Source organism: Anomalospiza imberbis, chromosome 1 (genome assembly GCF_031753505.1).
Source record: "Anomalospiza imberbis isolate Cuckoo-Finch-1a 21T00152 chromosome 1, ASM3175350v1, whole genome shotgun sequence".
Lineage (NCBI taxonomy): Eukaryota > Metazoa > Chordata > Aves > Passeriformes > Viduidae > Anomalospiza > Anomalospiza imberbis.
The window spans coordinates 94132879-94152852 of record NC_089681.1 but is presented as its reverse complement, the minus strand read 5'-3'; positions in this window follow the sequence as shown (position 1 = coordinate 94152852).

The window sequence follows — 19974 nt, the reverse complement described above, 5'->3', positions numbered from 1 at the left end:
AGCAGGTAGATCAGACAGCAAAAATAGAGGTGCCGAAGATAGACCTAGATTGGCAACATAAGGGGGAGTTGTTCCTAGCTCGATGGGCCCGTGATGCCTCAGGCCATGAGGGCAGAGATGCCACCTACAGTGGGCACAAGACCAAGGGGTGGATTTAACCATGGACTGTATTTCTCAGGTTATCCATGACTGTGAGACGTGTGCTGCCATCAAGCAGGCCAAGCAAGTGAAGACCCTACGGTATGGTGGGCGGAAGTCCAAGTATGGAGAGGCCTGGCAGATTGACTACATCACACTGTCCCAGACACGCCAAGGCAATCTCTACGTGCTGACCATGGTAGAAGCCACCACTGGATGGTTGGAGACCTCCCCTGTGCCTCATGCTGCTGCCTGGAACACCATCCTGGGACTGGAAAAGCAAGTGCTGTGGAGACATGGCACCCCTGAGAGGACTGAGTTGAACAATGGGACCCATTTGAAGAACAGCCTTATCAACACCTGGGCCAGGCAAAATGGTATTGAATGGATATATCATATCCCCTGTCATGCACCAGCTGCCGGGAAAGTTGAATGGTTCAGTGGACGGCTTAAGACTACCTGAAAGGCACTTGCGGGGGGGGGGGGGGAATTTTAGAAATTGGGAAATGAACTTAGTAAAAGCCACCTGGATGGTCAACACCTGAGGGTTCATCAATCAAGCTGGTCCTGCCCAGTCTGAACCCTTGCAGAGAGTGGATGGAGATAAAATCCCTGTGGTACATATGAAAGGTATTTTAGGAAAGACTGTTTTGATTAATCCCACCTGAGGCTAAGACAAACCCATCCGTGGGATATTTTTTGCTCAAGGATCTGGTTACACTTGGTGGGTAATGCAGAAAGGAGAAAGCCGTTGCGTACCACAGGGAAACCTAGTCTTAAGTGAGAACAGTGTTTAAGGTTTCATTGTGATGCAAATGGAAAATAGTTTAAGGGGTCGATAATGTCCCAGAATGAAAGGTAAGATGTATTCCATTTGCCATCTCTATGGCAGTTGTCTTCTGTTAAGCGGGCAGTTTCCCTATCTCTTCCACAACCAATCCTCTCTCCGGGGAGACATCTGCTGATAATGGGCTATTGAATGACACTGCATTACTGATAAGGACTATAACATCCCATTGTGAGATGCTCTGCCCAGAGGGAGGAGTCAAGCATTTCTACCTGAATATAATCTTGAGTTTCTGGAACACCAGCATGGCTTTTTCTATACTGGATTTACCACAGCAACAGCTGCCTCTTCCACTGCAGGAAGACTACACCCTTTTCTACAGGATCACTGCTCCAACAGAACCATACCTGACACTCCAGGAGGATGGCAGCCATAATTGCCAATTGGACTGCTGCCCTGACACCCTGGCTAACAGGGTGTCAGGTTGTATTATGACTCTGTCAGTGTTGTTTTGGTTCACTGCATTGTTTATTTTGTCTTCTTATTTTCTTCCCTAATAAAGAACTGTTATTCCTGCTCCCATATTTTTGCCTGAGAGACCCCCTTAATTTCAAATTTATAAAAATTTGGAGGGAGGCAGTCTACATTTTTTTCCCATTTCAGGGGAAGCTTCTGCCTTCCTTAGCAGACACCTGTCTTTCCAAACCAAGACAGTACCAAATACAAATCTTGTCAGACTGCTGGCTGGCTGAATGCATTTAAACTGATTCATGATGCTGGCTTACTCTCTTATCTATGCTGATTTATGTCCACAAAAAATGCAGGATAAAAGAATATCAATGCAGATAAAAATAGGCATAAGTGAAATAATTGAAAGATAAGATAGAGTAAAATTAAAAAATGAAGATATAGAAAAGGAAAATCACATTTCATCAAGTGAGCACTAAATTTTAATGGAACCTAGTTCATCCTATCTACAAAAGGTAGTGTACCATAAAGAGAGTGTTTTGGAATATAGTCTGAAAGCATAGTCCTAGAAGCAAATTTTGCTTCTTTTGGAAGCAAACAGTTTGTTGCATCACGGTTTGGGGTTTAGGTTAGGGGTTCTGATCTGTTAGCCAGCCATGTTCTGTGTGCCCCCACACACCCCCTGTGTCTGTTCCCCCCCGCGGCTGTTCACTCCAGGTCCCTAGCTGTTAGTCACTCCGAATTCCCATCCCCCGTCTGCCCCAGAGCCCCGGGTCCGCCCCGGCCGCGTCCCCGTTGGGTGCCGTGGTTCACGTCATCACCACGGTGCCTGCCCCCATTGGGCGTGAGGGCCCCTGCTCTCCTCGCTCTCTCCCCGATATAGTCCCATGCCTCAGAGTGCCCGAGGCCGTGTTTCCTCACGCGCAAGCTGGGAGCAGGTTGCGGCTCCTCTGCACAGCTCCCCGCAGCAATAAAAGACTTTCAGCCTTCCACATGTGGGGAAATACGGACGTTTCTTCACTCTTTACTGGTGTCTCTCACTCGCATTGGTGAGAATCCGCTGGCACCCCCGCCCGGACTGCAGCATGGAGCCGAGTCCAGAAACGCGGCGATCCCGGGTCCCGGAGGGAGGTGGCACTGCTCTAGGTGCCGGAGCTGCCTGGGGACTGGGGAAACACAGAGAGACGCTGCGACAGTTCAACAGAATTCGTTCAACAGAATTAACATTTGGCACATAAAAACCCTCTAGACTTCTTTAACAGCTTACTGTGCTCACTAAGTCTTTCAATCAATGAAAAGACATATTTATTTTTATGGCTGGTTTTGGATGTGGCTATGAATTATAGTCAGGTTTAAATATATTTCCCTTCCTATAGATTTATGCTGAAAGTCTTTGTTCTTTCTCATGAGGATGGCTTTTATTCTCGTGACTAGCCTACCAAATAATGTCAGTGGCAGAGTACATGGAAATTACACTAGAAGTGTAACTAGTAATGAATTTATTTAAAGTTATTTCCTTTCACCAATCCCCAAACCTTTAATGCTGGAGAGTGAAAGTGTACACTTGTACTGCCAGGAATAAGAGCTGAAGACTTTAGGATAGATTATCTGTATCTCTCTGGCAAGCAGTGACACATTAAAACTACTTAGCTGTCTCACAGCTTTTACTCTCTGGCTGTTTTTTTTAGTGAGCTTAAAAGCACACAGACAAATTCATACTTTTTCACAATTCTCAACATTTGTGTCTGCAGAACTGCTTCAAAGAATGTTTAGTGGTTGGATGAGCAAGAACAAGATGAAGCTATACTTGAGCAAGATGATTTTTTAAACAGAACTCTGGTTAGGAATCTGAGATGTTACTTAGTGCAATATGTTTTGGCTGAAAGGACGTCTTGAAATAATTTATTTGACTCAGGACTTCTCAGGAGCACTCAGGAATTCCTATTACACATCCATTTGCCAAAAGAGTAACTGCTGTTGTCTGTCATAGAGAGACAACATCACCACCAAGCGAATGACAGTCTTGACATCAAATTACATTTACTGCAAAAGAACAGCCCTGCCAAGAAGCATTTGGGGTTGCTGGTAGATGAAAAATGGAATATAAAGTAGTAATATGCACTCACAACCCAGAAAGCTAATCACATCCTGGGCTGCATCAAAAGCAGTGTGGACAGCAGAGCAATGGAGGTGATGCACCCACTCTGCTCTGGTGAGATCCCACCTGCAGTGCTGCATCCAGGTCTGGATCTCTAACACCAGCTATCCAGTACCTGAAGGGAGTCTACAAGAAAGATATAGAGGGACTTTTTAGAAGAGCATGTAGTGGCAGGACAAGGGGGAATGGCTCTAAATTGACAGAGAGTAGGTTTGTATTAGATATTAGGTAGAAATTCTTTGCTAAGAGTGTGGTGAGGTACTGGAACAGGTTGCCCAGAGAAACTGTGGATACACCCCTGGTGGTCAAGGCTCGGCTGGATGGAGCTCTGAGCAACCTGGTTTAGTGGAAGTTGTCCCTGCAATTGGAAGGGAGATTGGAACTAGATGATCTTTTAGATAATTTCCAACCCAGGCCATTCTATGATCCTATGATTTTATGTATAACTAGATAAAGAAAACAGTGAAATCTTCATTTTTTCCCAAAAATCTGGAATATTACAGCAAAACAATATTTATTTTTAAGAGGCATCTGCAGTGTATGCCTTTTTATGATACTTAAATTCAAACAAAACAACCAGTCTAGAATTCTTCTACAGTAAACTTGAAAATCCTGAGGCAGATTTCTTATCTTCTTTAATTATTACAGGATACTACATTATTCATTTCATGCTGAAAGTAGCATAGGTGAAAGTGCGCAATGTGAGACATTGGACATCTTAAAGGAAGAGGTCCATTACATGGACCAAAAGGACTTTCAACCAAAAACCCCTATTTTTCCACTGTGAGGGAAGATTTTCATTACTGTTTGACAGCATTGGTGAGCATACTGGGTGCCAGCAACTTTTAAACTCAATTTTGAACATCTGATCTCTTTCAGAACACAATAGTTCCTGAAGTACATTGACAGCAGTGGGGTCGCACTCGGAGCCTGGCAGAACAGTTCAGTGTTAACTTCCCTGCTAAATCTTTTTATTCTCCACGTCTCATCTGCAAAGGAAGCAATTTTTGTATTTTTCTTCCTGAAAATTGTGACAGCATCTGCTTCTCTTCTGCCCACCACCTCCAGATTACATTGCCAGATAATGAGTGGCTATATGATCTGTCACTAAGCCATGATCTACCTCTGGGAAATCTCATGGTGCTTTTTTGTGGTCAAATAGTACAGCAGAGACATCAATAGAAACAGTGCTACTATCCAGGAACCTTTACTCTTTTGTTTTGTTTGAACTCTGAATGTGGGAAGCCATTTACTTTGCACGTGGCTTTAGTCACAAGGGACTTGCATTTTGGCCTGGCTTGGTACAGTTCCAAAAGTGATCTGACTTCTCAGTCACTTCTCATGCCACATAGGCCAGATGTGTGATGCCTGAAATTTTCATCTGTACTTTAGCATCTTCTAAATTAAGAAATGAAAAAAATACAGTAAGGTGAGTGAAAATAATTTTCATAGTGTATAGCAAGAAGACAGTTAATTTTGGGTTACTGTTAATTTTGGAGGGCAAATAAGGGTCACTTTGGATGGGTAGGTTGTAAATGAGAAATACTTATCAGATAGAAAAACTGCAAAACTCCTAATTTTGCAGTGTCTTTGGATGAAGTCTTTCACTGATTTTTGCTTTTTGATTTCACACTACTCTTAAAATACACATAAATGTATACACATATTATGCAGGCCACTTTAGACTCAGACCTAGAGGATGAAATATTAAGCATTCTTTATTCAAAGCTCCAGTAGTACAGAAAACAACAAATGGAAAATACAAAAAAAGACTTGGATAGAATGATGATAAATTTATATTAGCTTAGCACCACTGTTTTTGGACACTCTTGACATTTTGTGGATTAAGTTGGTAACATTCATTCTGAGTTATCTGCTCCCATTAAACCACACATATCTTGCAGGAGAGAAAATGTGTCATCTACTGAATTTCTTGCTGCTCAGAGTCATTACAATAACACCGTGCCACAGATGTTTCACTAGAGTGAAACTAGAGTGAAGGCTAATAATTAGGTGAGTTCACCTACCAGGGAAGGTAATAATAGTAATCCTGAACCAGGAAGACAAAAGTGTAACTTATCTTTAAAACCTGTCAGTCTTTGCTCAAGAAATCCAGAACATTAAGAGTTTAGCTATTAGACACTGTCAACAACTGTTATTTCACTGAGAAATAGGCTATCATAAACTGTAGCAACTACTTGGTGACTAAATGCCTGAAAATCTCCCACTCTGGTTTGTGTAGGTACCAGATGATTGAAAATCTGAATTTTCAGTGGTGTGAGAAAAGGCAATTGAAGCCATAAGGGATTTTCCTTGTCTTGAGGAAGTGAGTAGGAAAAGAGAATGCCAGATTTTGTGGTTTAGAATCAAAATTCAGCTCCTATGCAATCTCAAGCATTGCAGCCACAAGTGCTTTTTCACTGAAATGTGAAGCATTGATTTCCACATCAGCATTTATGGATGATTTTTCATTGTTAAAGGTCACTTCCCTTCCTGTGTTTTCCTTCCCTTCTTACAGGGATTAAGAGCGGTACAGAGGTTTAGCATTTTCCTCTTTATGGTTCAAAGCAGCTTGTGGTGTACAGCACTGGACTAAAGGATAAAGTCCTCAGGTTATGTGTTTTGCTTTTTGAAGACTGTGACCCCAGAGAAAAGGATGCAGGTTCAAAAACAAAGCAGCTTTGTTTAGATAGTTTTTGTTTTCTTTGTTTCTGCCTCACTCTGTACGTACCAGTGTGGCTGTTTAGCATCTAAGTATGTTAAACAAACACAATAATTTACATGGACACTCTTTTGTTCTCAAAATCAAAGCATATAAACAGGACACTTTAAATGTATTTTCTGTCAAGACAGATACAGAGTATGTTTATACTGGGTCAGTAATCATAGTCTGTAGAGGGCAAATACTTTGAGAACAATCTATTGGGCTGTGCTCTGATATTTTGTATTTAGTATAATGTTTAGTAGCTGGGATGTCAAGATTCATTAAGAAAGAACCAAGCACTCAGAGCTGGCCAAACAATTTGAATCATGTATTCCTTATAGCATTAGAAATTCTTGCATTTAAGATACTAAATAAAAGGAATGACAAAAAGCAGAAATATGAAAAAAAGTATTTTGGTAAATACTTCCTTATATGAAAGTGTTTTAATAAGTGTAATTTGCTTGATTTATGAAAACATTTGGATACAAAAATAATTAGGTCTATTAATAGATGTGGTATTAGGAAACACAAGAGCTAATTTGACAGCTGTTTCCTGATATCAGTTACTTTGACTTTGACAAGTATTGCAAAAATTTCACAGAGGTCTTGTGTTGCCATTAAGATGAGGAAATTTTTCAAAAGTCACAGAGAAGGAAAGAGGGACAAAGAAATGGACTTCCTGTCCAGACAAATCTTTTACCCTTTTTTTTTTTGTGTACTGTCAAATGTTTATTCTCCTGTCATGATGGAGCAGCATCAAGAATTGTGTAAGAATAGGATAAACATCAATGAAGTTTGAAAATGAAACAAAATCAAAGTAACCAGGAAAGCAGATGATCCAGGGTGAAGGTTTGGATGAGAACATGAAGATAAATGAGGAAAGAATGAAGGCAAAGCAGAAAGGGTTGTGAAGCACAGGAGAGAGAGAAAAAGAGAAAGGAGCAATACATAGAAAACTCAGAAATACTTTGATCACACTATGGATTTAAATACACAGAATGGGACAATCAGCTGCCTTAGGCTCAGCCACAAAGAAAGCATGGATATCAGTTTTAATGGAACAAAGGCTCTACTGAGAGAGAATCAATGACACTGAGATTCAGAAATGGTAAGGAAATATCCAGAGGAGTTGGAGGGAGCACAAGAGGGGTCTCATATATTTGGTTGTTAGAGGGTGTCCCTTTCATGTAAACATCATAAGTGTTTGAAATGTTGTACAGTATAGTCATGTAAATACTGGGTGTGTGTTGGAGGCTAGTGGGTTTTGCAACATGAAAGAAAACACATCAAACAGAGTTGATAAGCAGTTGGAGTTCTTACAGCTTGGTCTGCAGCCAGGACCCCTCCTTGTCCCTGAAAATGTGTAATGAGAAAAAACTGACCTCTGTGAACTGTGTACAAGGAACATCTGTTCTAAGGATGTGCTGTTGAGTAAACAGCCTGCATATGCTACGAAGCTGTTAAAGCTGTCTGCAATATTCCTCTCTCCATTTGTGAATCTTGAACATAATATATCAGATTGCCCCTATAAAATTATTCTTGCCTTGACTTTGTCACAGCAGTCCTAAATGAATACACACTGGAGTTCTAAGTAACATTTATTTAGTAATTGCATTAAGTAAATTAAGAATGTAGCAGTAAAACACCACTGTATTGTTCTTGGAGCATATGGAAAGCAAGAGCAAGGAAGATAGTGACATTTAAGCATTTAAATCTCTCAAATGTAGTTTGTAAACAAGGAAATCTCATGAACAGAGCTTGCAATTGGAATTAAATCAAGTTTCAGTATTTTCCATACACCTTGATTAGAGAGGCCTGGTTGTGGTAATCTGTTATTTTACAGTGTGTTCTTCTGTAGCATGTTTTAATATTCCTTGTTATAAGTTTGTAATGGTTCGTTGTATGTACCCCATTTGGCTTCCCTAATGGTTCACTTCTGAGTTGTTTACCACAGTTTTTCCCGCCAAAATGTATGTCAATTCACATGTCAATTCACCTGTATACGTCCCTTGTTCCCTTGTCTTACCCCTGTCTGTCAAAGATAGCACACTCCTTTGGTTCTGGAGTGTTCCCGTCTTTCATCCCTTCCTCGAAGCAGAATTGGATTGTAAGGTTTGCTCCCTCCCTGTGTTGGCTTCTACTGGGGAGCCCTTACCCTGCACCCCTCCTCTAATGCCTTCCTATTGGTCAAAGATTATATCCTTCCTGTGTTCCCTCTACCCTATAAAAGCAGTCCGTTCAGGTTCAGACTTGTCACTTGCTCTGCCCCTCTTTGAGATTAAATCTTTGGAGACTCAGACACGTGTCCTTCCCTTACTCCTTTGCCTTGATTTCCTCGTGCTCTGTGCCTCTGCTGTCCTACCCACGCCGCAGCAATTACTGCCATCCGTAACAGTCTCAGCACAGACTCGGGAGCGGCCACTCACGTGTTTGCCCGCCAGCCACAAGCGGGACAGCGAGCCGGCCAACCTCCATCCCGTGGCTGCTGAGAGCCAGACGCACTTGGTCAATGTTTGTTTCTTTGAGAGCAAAGGGAGTTGCTCTTTCCACCCAAGGACAGATTTCCTAAATCAGCTTGATAAATGAGAGAACAAGTGGAGGATGAGAGCCCTCTCTTCAGCAAAACTAGCCAACTCAAACATACTATTGTTTCCTCTTTCCATTGGCTTTGTGTCCTGCTTGTGTACTATCCTCCTGCAGTTACAGGATCAGTTGGAGCAGTGGTTTATATTCCCAGCTGCTGCCTGCTGAGAACATTTTTCTCTTGAATACTCTTTATTTTATTTGTCCCAAACATGCAGCATGATCCTCCTGCCTCCCAAGGTAACTTGAAGGTATAGAAGAGTGTTAAAAAAAAAAAAAAAAAAACAAAAAAAAAAACAAAAAAAAACCTTTTCAACCAGGTCCCACCCACTATCTGCATGACAGAAATACAGAGCTCATCACCAGGGCTAGGGAGACACTTATTCAATCACACCACTACACAGTTAATGGCATGGTTTTTTGAATCATGAATACCTCATGCAACATATAATTTTTAAGGAAGAAACCTCTGAAATTTTGATTCTCTTGATAGAGGAGGTAGGCTTCCATTACTATGTGCTCTGCTTCGCAACACATGATATTCTGCATGCATGCTTGTTTTGGCAGTCCAAAAAAAGATGTGCAAATGCATATTTAAGGATCAAGTCAAACACCACAACTACAATTCTGGAGCATGATTTTTTTTTTTTTTTTTTACTGAAAAAGCTTATGGTCACTTAATTCAATTTTAATGTTTTGTAACAAATTCAATGCTGTAAAAAAACAGCACTGAAAAACATGGCAGATTTGTTAGGAAAAAAAGAAGTGGCAAAAAGTCAATTTAGGGTGGGGTGATTCAAGTTCCCATTATTTTCAAATTTGAAAACAGTTAAACTTTTCTTTATAGTTCTCCAAGTCACCCACTCTCATAAAGTCAGAAATGTGATCTACATGCAGCTGTGAAGCGGGGAGGTATTTTTTGCTGATTTATTCAGGAATGCCACTATCCATTTCAGCACAGGAACATTAATTAGGGTGGCAAATTATAATAATGATAATAGGCAAAATAAAAGGAACAATCTAATTTAGCGATTTCAAATTTATACAAGGAAGAATGGCAGGTTAAGAAGCTTCACAAATGAAGCATGAGGGAACCTCATCTGCATCTTCAGCACTGGAAGGCTTTTGCAGCTGAAATCTCAATAGCAACACGTGGTGATTGCTCTGGGGGATAAATTTCTGCCTCATAAGTTTTGGCCAAAGCTCAGGTGGCACGAGGCTTTTGACTCAATTCAGTTTCACAAAACCATGTTGACTTCTTTGGGGTCTCAGACCTTCTCCATTATAGGTCCTGCTGCTTTCCCTCTCAGTCCCTTCTTTACCTCTTGTCCTTCTCTGCTCAGGCACATGTGATTTCTGTAGCACCTCCCTGCTGTTTCAGCAGCGGTACAGAGACAAGATTCCAAGGAAATGAGCAAAACAGATGTGGCTGCACTCCTCAGCCCCTGAGAGTTGTTAAGAATTTGGGTAGTGGTCTCCTAAATTCTTCTTTTGTTTCAGACTGAGCATGTACATGTTGCCAGATGGAAGCTATGAAAAGAGTTTCTGTTCTCCTCTGGATGTTCTTCTGGCAGCTTCAGCTAATAGAATAAATCTTATTTTCTTTTAGTGCTTAAGATTTTGAATGAATATGTAAATAGCTTTCAACACTTTTCTGAGTTCTTGTGAAAGGAGCTATTAGGTCTAAATACTTGTCAGAAAGAGAAGTGCTTAGATTTGGGACCTTCCCTGTGTTTAATTTGCAGTACACTCTCAACGTCTCTTAAATTTCAGAGTGGTGTAGAAAAGATGATCAAAGACATTTCGTAGTTTCAGCACAGATACTCTGAGATAGAGAATTTAGCTAAATCAGCCATTTAACACCTGCTCTTGGCTTCAGTCGTTCTCTTTGCAGAGTATATAGGGTGGTGTTTAAGGGTAATAGTGCTAGGAGGGCTGCCTGCCAGGTGGGCTGAAGAGCTTGTGCTATGGATGTTTTAGATGATGCCTTTGCCACCTCTGGGGCACTGGTTAACTCAGGAGCAGAATCTTTAAAGACATGTACATACTGCCCTGTTTCTTGTATCTCTATATTCAAAGATTTGCTTCTGGCTGCCTTGCTTGTGCAAGTTACGTGAAATGAACTAAGGATGTCTATGTGCATCGAGCATATAGAAGGTGTAAGGATTTAAAAAGCATGTGTCTATTTGTCCACAAAATAAAAGGGGAAAATAAACCTTATTTTGGTTGGGTTTTTTTGTTTGCTGGAGTTGGGTTGGTTTTTTGTTGTTGTTGTTGTTGTTTCTTCTTTTTTTTTTTTTCCTCAGAGCATTCTAAGTTGAAAAGGAAAATTATATATGCATTGCTTAAAAGCTAGATATTTTGTGACCAAAAAAATACTTCTAGTCAAATCACCATTATTCATGTTCATGGGTGCATTCCCTAGAGCACTGTTTTAGTACAAGACAAAGTATATGAAAACATTACAGCATTTTTCAGTCATAATTATACTTTGATAAATTTATCAACATTTCTAATTATTTCAATGTACACTTTGTAACATCTTTCCATTTCTAATGTGTAGGAATATTTCAAGAAGTAGAAAGGAGGGCTATTTCAGAAAGTAAAAAGGAAAGGATGAATTTTAGTTTATTATAGCTGGTCAACAAGCTATACAAAATTCAGGAAGGCAATGATTACTAGGAATCCATATGGTATTCTGATAGAAACTGATCTAATATTCTCCAGCTGTAAACCAGGTTATGACAAGAGTAGGAACAAGGCAGTTCAACTTCCAGTGTCTATAAAATAAAAATCTGGAAAATAATGATCCATTTTTATCTCTGATCTAGCCTCTTATATGCAGGATGTATCATTAAAAATAAACCATTCTAAATACAGAAAGCTTATAAAGTTCAATTTTGTCTCCCCATCCCCCAACAGTGTCCACAACAACTCAGTCAAGGATGGACAAATTTCAGTAGTTACTAAAAGCAGGAGAAAGCATGGAGTTAGACCCCAGAAAAAGGGACATGTATCTAGGACCAAAATGCTGTGTTGTCTATGTGCAGGGAATATACTGTTGTCTTGGAGGATAAGAAAATAAATAATTGTTCTCAAGAACATGCAACTGAAATCACCATAAGATTATGAAACTTTTTATCTCCCATCTCACACTGGACTGTGTGCTTGAGAATGCATAGCCACAGCTACAAGATAGACTTGGGATTTTTACCTACAATAGTAAAAACCTATCATGTCTGGCAATTTTCCTTTGCCAAAACTATTTAGTACTTAATATATCCTAGCCTTGCCTTCTGTGAGTTCAGTGCTGTTTGCATCTTCCACCAGGTAAAAACAGAAGTCAATTGTGCCACAGAATGCCTAATGCCCACCTTCATTTTGTTGTTCAGATGGTCGATAACCATAAGACAGACCAGGTAGGTCATCGTTGCAGTCACATGGATCTAGTGATCCCATTCTCTATAACATGGAGGAAAGCATTATAAATTAAATTGTTACAGTTTTATGATACATTCTATCAGTGATTCCAAACAAAGCCTCAGTCTACTTCAGTCTGAACTTCAAGGCTTCCTAAATTCCCAGTTTTTTCCCCTTTTGTTCCTGTGTCAGAGCTGTGCATACTGATCCATTTTTATCTCTAACATCTACTGTGACTGATCTCTGCAGGTGTCCTCCTAGGTAATGTCCAGGATGTAACTGTCATAAAAATAAACCATTCCAAACACAGAAGGTCTATAAACTGTGCACTGGTAACAATTCCTTTTCAACTTATTTATGGATTATTTTCTGGAGTTATTGTACAAAGATTCAGCAATAGCAAAAAAAAAAAAAAAAAAAAAAAAAATCAAGTTATTAACCCTTTGGTGCAAAAGTGAAACTTGAAGATGCCTGCACAGTAACATTGCTCTAACTGATGTCATTCTCTACTGGAGACAAAGCTCTTAAGTCACAGCTAGTCCCTTTGTTTACACTACTTTAAAAGCTAAATATGTAAACATTTGTTCAGGATGGATTTCTTGCGGCAAACAGAGGTTCTGCTTGTCCAAGATATTCTGTCTGGAAAGGAAGGATGTTTTCTGGTCATGGTGGCAAGCCCTTAGGGAGTGTGATTTGTCTTCTCTGTCCTGTTGCCTGGGTAAATAGGGAGCTGCAGGATATCAGGTTAATTAACTTCCTAACTTGTGGATGAGATAGTTTCAAAACACAGATATCTCTCTTATCTGATGAAGCCATGTGCCAGCTTCATTTTTTAGGATAAACCAAACTTTCAACAAGGACCACAGTTTATTTTATTAAGTTGTATATGAATTTCCAGAATGAGATCTTAATCTATAAAGAACTGTTGAGTCAGATGATTCTTAGTCTAAATAAAAGGGAAAATGTTGTGGTAAATAAATATCAAATCACAAAAATATAATTGGCCTTGCCGGGACTAAGGTTAAGTGTTTTATTGCTAAATAAAAAATAGCATTATGCATAATTCCCCTCCAGGGCATCTGCAAAAGGGGCCTGCTCTCTCAAAGACTCTGAGACAGACAGCTATGTTGTGTCACAAAGCATGCCTTTGTGTAGGGACTAAGGTTTAGTCTACACATTTTCTTTTCCACTATTGTTGCCTTCACTGCTAGTGGTACTAAACAAGAATAAAGTTTTTATGACAAAAATTTCTATTGTCCTAATAGTGTTACTGGATGTTAACCATGAGACTATGTTAAACAATCAAACTATTTCATAAATTAACTCATCATGTATCTTTTTGCAAAACAGTAGATTCTTAGTAACAAGCCTGCCACTCGATTAAAGGAAAATGTTGCACAAAATGGTTCATAGAGTTGCTATCAGACCAAAAATGCTTAAATCCACAGACTTTCAAGAAGTTTGCAATAACCATTTGAACTTTATCATTGGAACCAATTTTATCATAAACACTCTACTATTTTTTTAGCTTTAGTACATAAAGTCTCATGATTCAAAATCCACCTAAGATAAATTCAATTATTTTTCATTTTCATAGAATCATAGAATATTCTGAGTTGGAAGTGACCCATGAGGCTCATTAAATCCAACTCCTGGCCCTGCACATGACACCCCAAGAATCACATCATGTGTCTGATAGTGTTGTCCAAACACTTCTTGAACTCTGTCAGGCTTGGTGCTGTGACCACTTCTCTGGAGAGCCTGTTCCAATGTCTAGCCACTCTCTGGGTGAAAATTTTCTCCTGACATCCCACCTAAATCTCCTCCGGCACAGCTTCACACCATTTCCTTGGGTCCTGTCATTGGTCACCACAGAGAAGAGATCAGCACCTGCCTTCCCCTCACAAGGAAGTTGTAGACTCTGATGGGGTCTCCCCTCAGTCTCTTCCAGGCTAAACACACCAAGTGACTTCAGCTTCTCCTCACACAGCTTTTCCTCAAAGTCTTCACCATCTTCACAGCCCTCTTTTGGACACTCTCTAATAGCTTTATATCTTTCTTATGTTGTGGTGCCTGAAAGTGTCCCCAGGACTTGAAGAGAGGTAGCCCAAATGCAGAGCAGAGCAGGGCAATCCCCTCCCTTGACCAGGGGGTGATGTTGTGCCTGATGCACCACAGGACATACTTGGTCCTCCTGTCTGCCAGGGCACTGCTGAATCACATTCAGCTTTCTGTTGACCAGGACCCCCAGATCCCTTCCTGCTGGGCTGCTCTCCAGCCTCTTTTTCCCCAGTTCATACATACTTCCAGGGCAGCTCCATCCCAGGTGAAGAATCCAGCACTTCCCCTTGTTGAACTTCATAGAGTTGGTGATTGCCCATCTCTTTAATTTGTTGAGGTCTCTCTGCAAGGCCTCCTTGCCCTTCGGGGAGTTGACAACTCCTTCCAATCAAGTGTCATTGGCAAACTTACTTAATAATTTTAATTACTTTTTATTACTTCAGTAGTTTAATTTTATTTAATTACTAATTTAGTAGTCAAGAAAAATATACAGACACTCAGAACTTAAAATAAAGCAATCCTAAGAATATATTCAATAGCTATTTTTTTCCTGTAGCTGTAGAATGCTGCAGCAGTGTCTTTACCTATTCAATCCAGTATCATAAAGATTGAATTAATATTAAATAAGTACTTCCACCATTGTTTTGTGTGCAAAGGTCTCCAGAAGGTCTCAAATCTCTGGTTAAGTCTATTGCAAGTTTTCTCTTTGCTGTGGAGAGTGGTGGCCAGAAAGTCTAAATCAATGAAATACCACTGAAAAGAATTTCTTCCAGCTAATAACTGAACTCAGATTTTTTGTATTGCCTTTACTTATCTGCTTTAGAAAATGGATTTTTTTTTTTTTAGATATTCGGAACTGTAGTGGGTAGATGTCTTAATAAATGTTTATACAATAGTAAAATTTTACCTTCATATTTATTTTCTAATATCGCTAGTGGAAATTTCAGATCGAAATATATTCCACTCACAGGAAGATTATATATCTGGTCACTTAAAACCTCTGCATCACCTCTTTTGTAGGGATTACCTGAGATTTTCAACCTAAAATTTTTGCAACTACATTCCATTAGACTCTAAACCATTAGATATAACATCAGACCATGGAATATTACATCAGAGATGTTTCACGAAAGGTCATTTATTTCTGAGTCATCAAAATAGGTTAACAAAGAGCATTTAAGCTTCCATTAAGTAGCAATTTCTTTTTAAGCTATATTTCAGAATGAATAATGTCCTCAATATTCCTAAATGGCCACAATGATTTTATAAAGGTTATCTGTAATACACCACTGAAAATTTTACAAAAAATAAGTCTCTTTCTTTATTTACATGGCAGAAATTCTTCAGATAAGATTAATGAGCAAACTAAAATTTGCAGAACTAATTATTTTGGAGTGGGATTTGACAATTAAATGTCAAAAAGTCAACAAGTCTAAAATATCAAAAAGTTTAACAAATTTTAAAAGTCTAACATTTACAAATAAAGTAAAGGACAAATTAGGTACCAACTCATTATGTTTTTAATCCAAGCTAAAACGTTGCTAAGCATGATGTAGGTTCAAGGTGTTTGTGACATTCAGTTTATTGTGCATCAGAATATCCTTGTGGTACATGCAGCTTGTATAGAAGCTCCACCTCACAGACAGCCCCAATGACACTTCATGTTCTCTGCCTACTCTAAGAAAGGCTTTTGCTGATAAGTAGAATGTACTAGTCTGCAACTTGTCATGATTTTCAGTGGAGTAAAGATATTGAGGAATTACAATAATTAAATGTAATGAATGAGCCCACCATGCAGAAATGCAGTCTTGCAGCAACAGAGACCAAGAGTGTCCTGGGCTGAACTAAGATGGGTGCTGCCTGCAGGTCAAAGGAGGTCATCCTCTTCATGTGCTCTGCACTGGTGAGGCCACATGTAGAGTGATGTGTCCAGTTCTAGGCTCCCCAGAACAAAGGAGACATGGACATACTAGAGAGTCCAGTGAAGGGCCATAGAGATGATGAAGGGACTGAAGCACCTCCTCCTCTAGAAGAAGAAGATTTCTTTTAAAAGGCAAGTATAAACAGTGTTACAACTTCATACTTGTAATAGGGTTAGGGTTAGGGCTAGGGTTAGGGTTAGGATTTGGTTTAGGGTTTGGGTTTGGTTTAGGTTTAGGTTTAGAAGTAGGGTTAGGTTTTGTTTTTGTACAAGTCTATTGAATATTCTAAATAACTTCTATTAGGCAGATCAGTGAATATTGGATAAACTCAAAGAAGGTGTTATGAAGATGTATTTGCAGTGCTTACACTGCAGTGAGATAACCTCTGGTACTCATCTGGTGTGTACCAGAATAGAATATCACTGAATCTTCTGGTTTTCAGTGGAACTTTTCTCACCTGGGACTGAGAAAAATACACTCTGTTACATATTTGCTTTGCAGAAAATAGTAGAATTCCATTAATTTTATTTTGTGAATGACTAGGCTGCTGGTGTTAAAAACATTGAATATTTTTAAGGAGGGAGGAAACATAAAAAATGTAAGAGAGGTTGTGAAGAAGTGTGCTGTTTTCTTAGGTTTTATTTTTATGTGGAAATGCTGTTATTGCTATCTTTTTGTCTATTGCTTGCAAAATTCTCTTCAATAACTTATTTGATTTCTATTTCGCTCAGAATCCCATGGATATTTTTGCGACTAAAGTCTCTGTAATGAGCAAGCCCTATATATTGCAGTTAAAATATGCAGCCAAATCAGCACAAGATATGCTGAACAATGAAAATGTGCATTCATTCCCTATTTGTTCTGCTGATGATCATCTATGAGGAGGCAAATGGCACAACTGTAAGACCTGATACCTGGCTTGGTATTGCTCACCTGACATATTCCTTCAGAAATACTCAGTCTGGGAAAATGATTCAGCTATTGGGTAAAGCAATGAAGAAAAATCTCTCTGACATTAGGACTTTCTAACAGCAGTCTATCATCCCTGCAATTATCCAATTTTATACTTAAGAAATCTGTTTAGTATCACCTTTTACAGATAATAGGTCTTCAAAATTAGACCTTTCAAATTAATTAACCAGATCTCTGAATATCTTGGCTCATTAATGTTTCTGCACAGTTTTTGAAGGAGTCAAGGGAATTTGCTGTGCAGAACATAATCTGATTTGAAAAGATACACTGAATTAAGGAAGCTGTCTCTGCCACTACATATTGTACAGTCTAACTGTTCCTAGATATCTGAATGTAAAAATAACTACTCATTCCTTCCATGGTGGTAAATATCTACATCCTCACTATTTTTCCACATACTGAAAATATCATAAAGCTAGTTAACACTTGCCTGCTTCCATCTAGCTAGTTCTTACCAAATGCTTTGTGGTATATTTACTTTCTTGTGAAATTTGTTTGAAACCTTAAAAATGAAAAAAGATAATTTCTTTAGTTGATTCCCTCTCCCTTATTTCCTATATACATGTAAAGAACATATTGCAGTAATAAAGTAGAATTCGAGGAGGAAGAAAAAAATGTCTTTAAAATTAATCAGTTAGCTCTACATAGATTTAAGTTTCTAAAAAAGAATTTCAAATTAAGAATCTGATGTGTTCTAGGAATTGCTGTCTTTTTCCTCTTACTTGCACACTGTAAGGAATACCTTAGTCGCTGACTTCAAGACTAGAGCAGGGGGGCAGGTGTCAGATGACATTCTTTGTGGTATGTGGGGCATGGAAGGGGCTACCTGTTTCTCTTTGTATATGGGAAAGTGTTCTCCCATTTGTAATCTCCAAAAAAGAGAAGTGAATTCTACTCTTTTTAATGTTTCAGAACTTTACAATTCTCTTATAGGTCTTAATAAGTGGGAACAAGTGTGTTTGACTAACTGCTGCAGGCCAGCAGACTTTGACTTGTAGCACTTTAGAAAGAGATTAATTTAAAGCACCTTCTCATAATGCTTTTCTAACATTAACAAAAAGGTCTATGTATTTCACTCTAGAGTAAAATTGAATTATTCAACTTTATAAACAATATTTTCATGTCTCTGTAGAAGCTGACAACATGCCTGCAGCATATAACTTTCAGTAAACATAGTGTCTGTGTTATTCACATATTTAAGTGACTCTTTTCTCCCTCTTAGAGTAATTAAAAACAGAATAGAATAATAAAATGGATTGGGTTGTAAGGGGCCTTAAAGACCCTCTAGTTTCAATGGTCACCTTCTTCTAGTGGTGTGGGCATACACACTTTAACAGACAACAGACAACAAGACCAGGTTGTTCAGCACAGAGTTCAACCTGGCCTTGAACACTAACAGGGATGGGACATCCACAGCTTCTCTGGAAAATGCATGCATTGCCTTACCACCCTCACTGTAAAGAATTTCTTCCTAATATCTAATCTAAATCAACCTTCTCCCACTTAAAACCATTACTCCTTGCCCCCCCCCCCCCCCCGTCACTACACTTCCTGATAAAAAGTCCTTTTCCATTTTTCTTGTAGACCCCCTTTAGGTACTGAAAAGCTTTATAAGGACTCCCTGGAATCATCTCTTGTCTAGGCTGAACAGCCCAAATTTCTCAGCCTGTCTTCATAGGAGAGATGCTCCAGCCTTTCTCTGGATCTGCCCAGACAGGTCCATGTCTTTCCTGTGCTGGGGACCTCAAAGCTGGATGCAGCACTCTGGATGGCATCTCACCAAAGCAGAGTAGAGGAGCAGAATCACCTCCCTTGACATGCTGGTCACACTGCTTTTAATGGAGCCCAGAACAAAGTTGGATTTTTGGGCTGTAAGTGCACATTTCTGGCCGATGTTCAATTTCTCATTCACCTGCTCTTCCAAGTCCATCTCCACAGGTCCACTCTCAATTCCCTCATTGCCCAGCCTGGGATTGCCCTGACACAGATGCGGGACCTTACACTTGACCTTGTTGAACTTCATGAAGTTTCACAGGCCCACCTCTCAAGCCTCTCAAGGTCCTTCTGGATCATATTCCTTTCCTCTGGAGTATCAACCAGACTACTCATCTTAGTGTCACCAACAAACCTGCTGAAGGTGCACTCAATCCCATTGTCCATATCCCTGACAAAGACCTTAAATAATACTGGTCCCAGTATGGACAATGAGGGACAGCACTCATTACTGCTTACCATCCAGACGTCAAGTCATTGACAGGAATTCTCTGGGTGTGAGGATCTAGACAACTCCTTTTCTACTGAGTGCTCTACCTGTCAGATCCTTGTTTCTCCATTTTAGAGCCAAGGATGTTGTGTTTGACAGTATTGAATGCTCTGCACAAGTCCAGGTAGATTATATCAGTCACTCCCCCTTAACCATCAATACTGTAATCCCACTGTAGAAGGTCACAGAATTTGCCAGCTATGGCTTGCCCTTAGTGAAGGCATGTTGGCTGTCACCAATCCCTGTTTTCCATGTGCCTTAGAGTAATTTCTAGGTGAATCTGCTTTGTGATTTTGCCTTACGCTGACTGACCAGCCTATAGTTCTCTGGGTAGGTTTGTGTGTTATATTTTTTCTTTTCCAGTCAGTGGAAACTTTAGCAGCCTGCCACGACTTTCATCTGATTGTATATATGACCTGATAGATATCTGTCTTTCTGAAAAAGCACAAAAAAATTCTTAGTGGAGAGATTGGCAGGTGTACTGATTATAGTATTTAA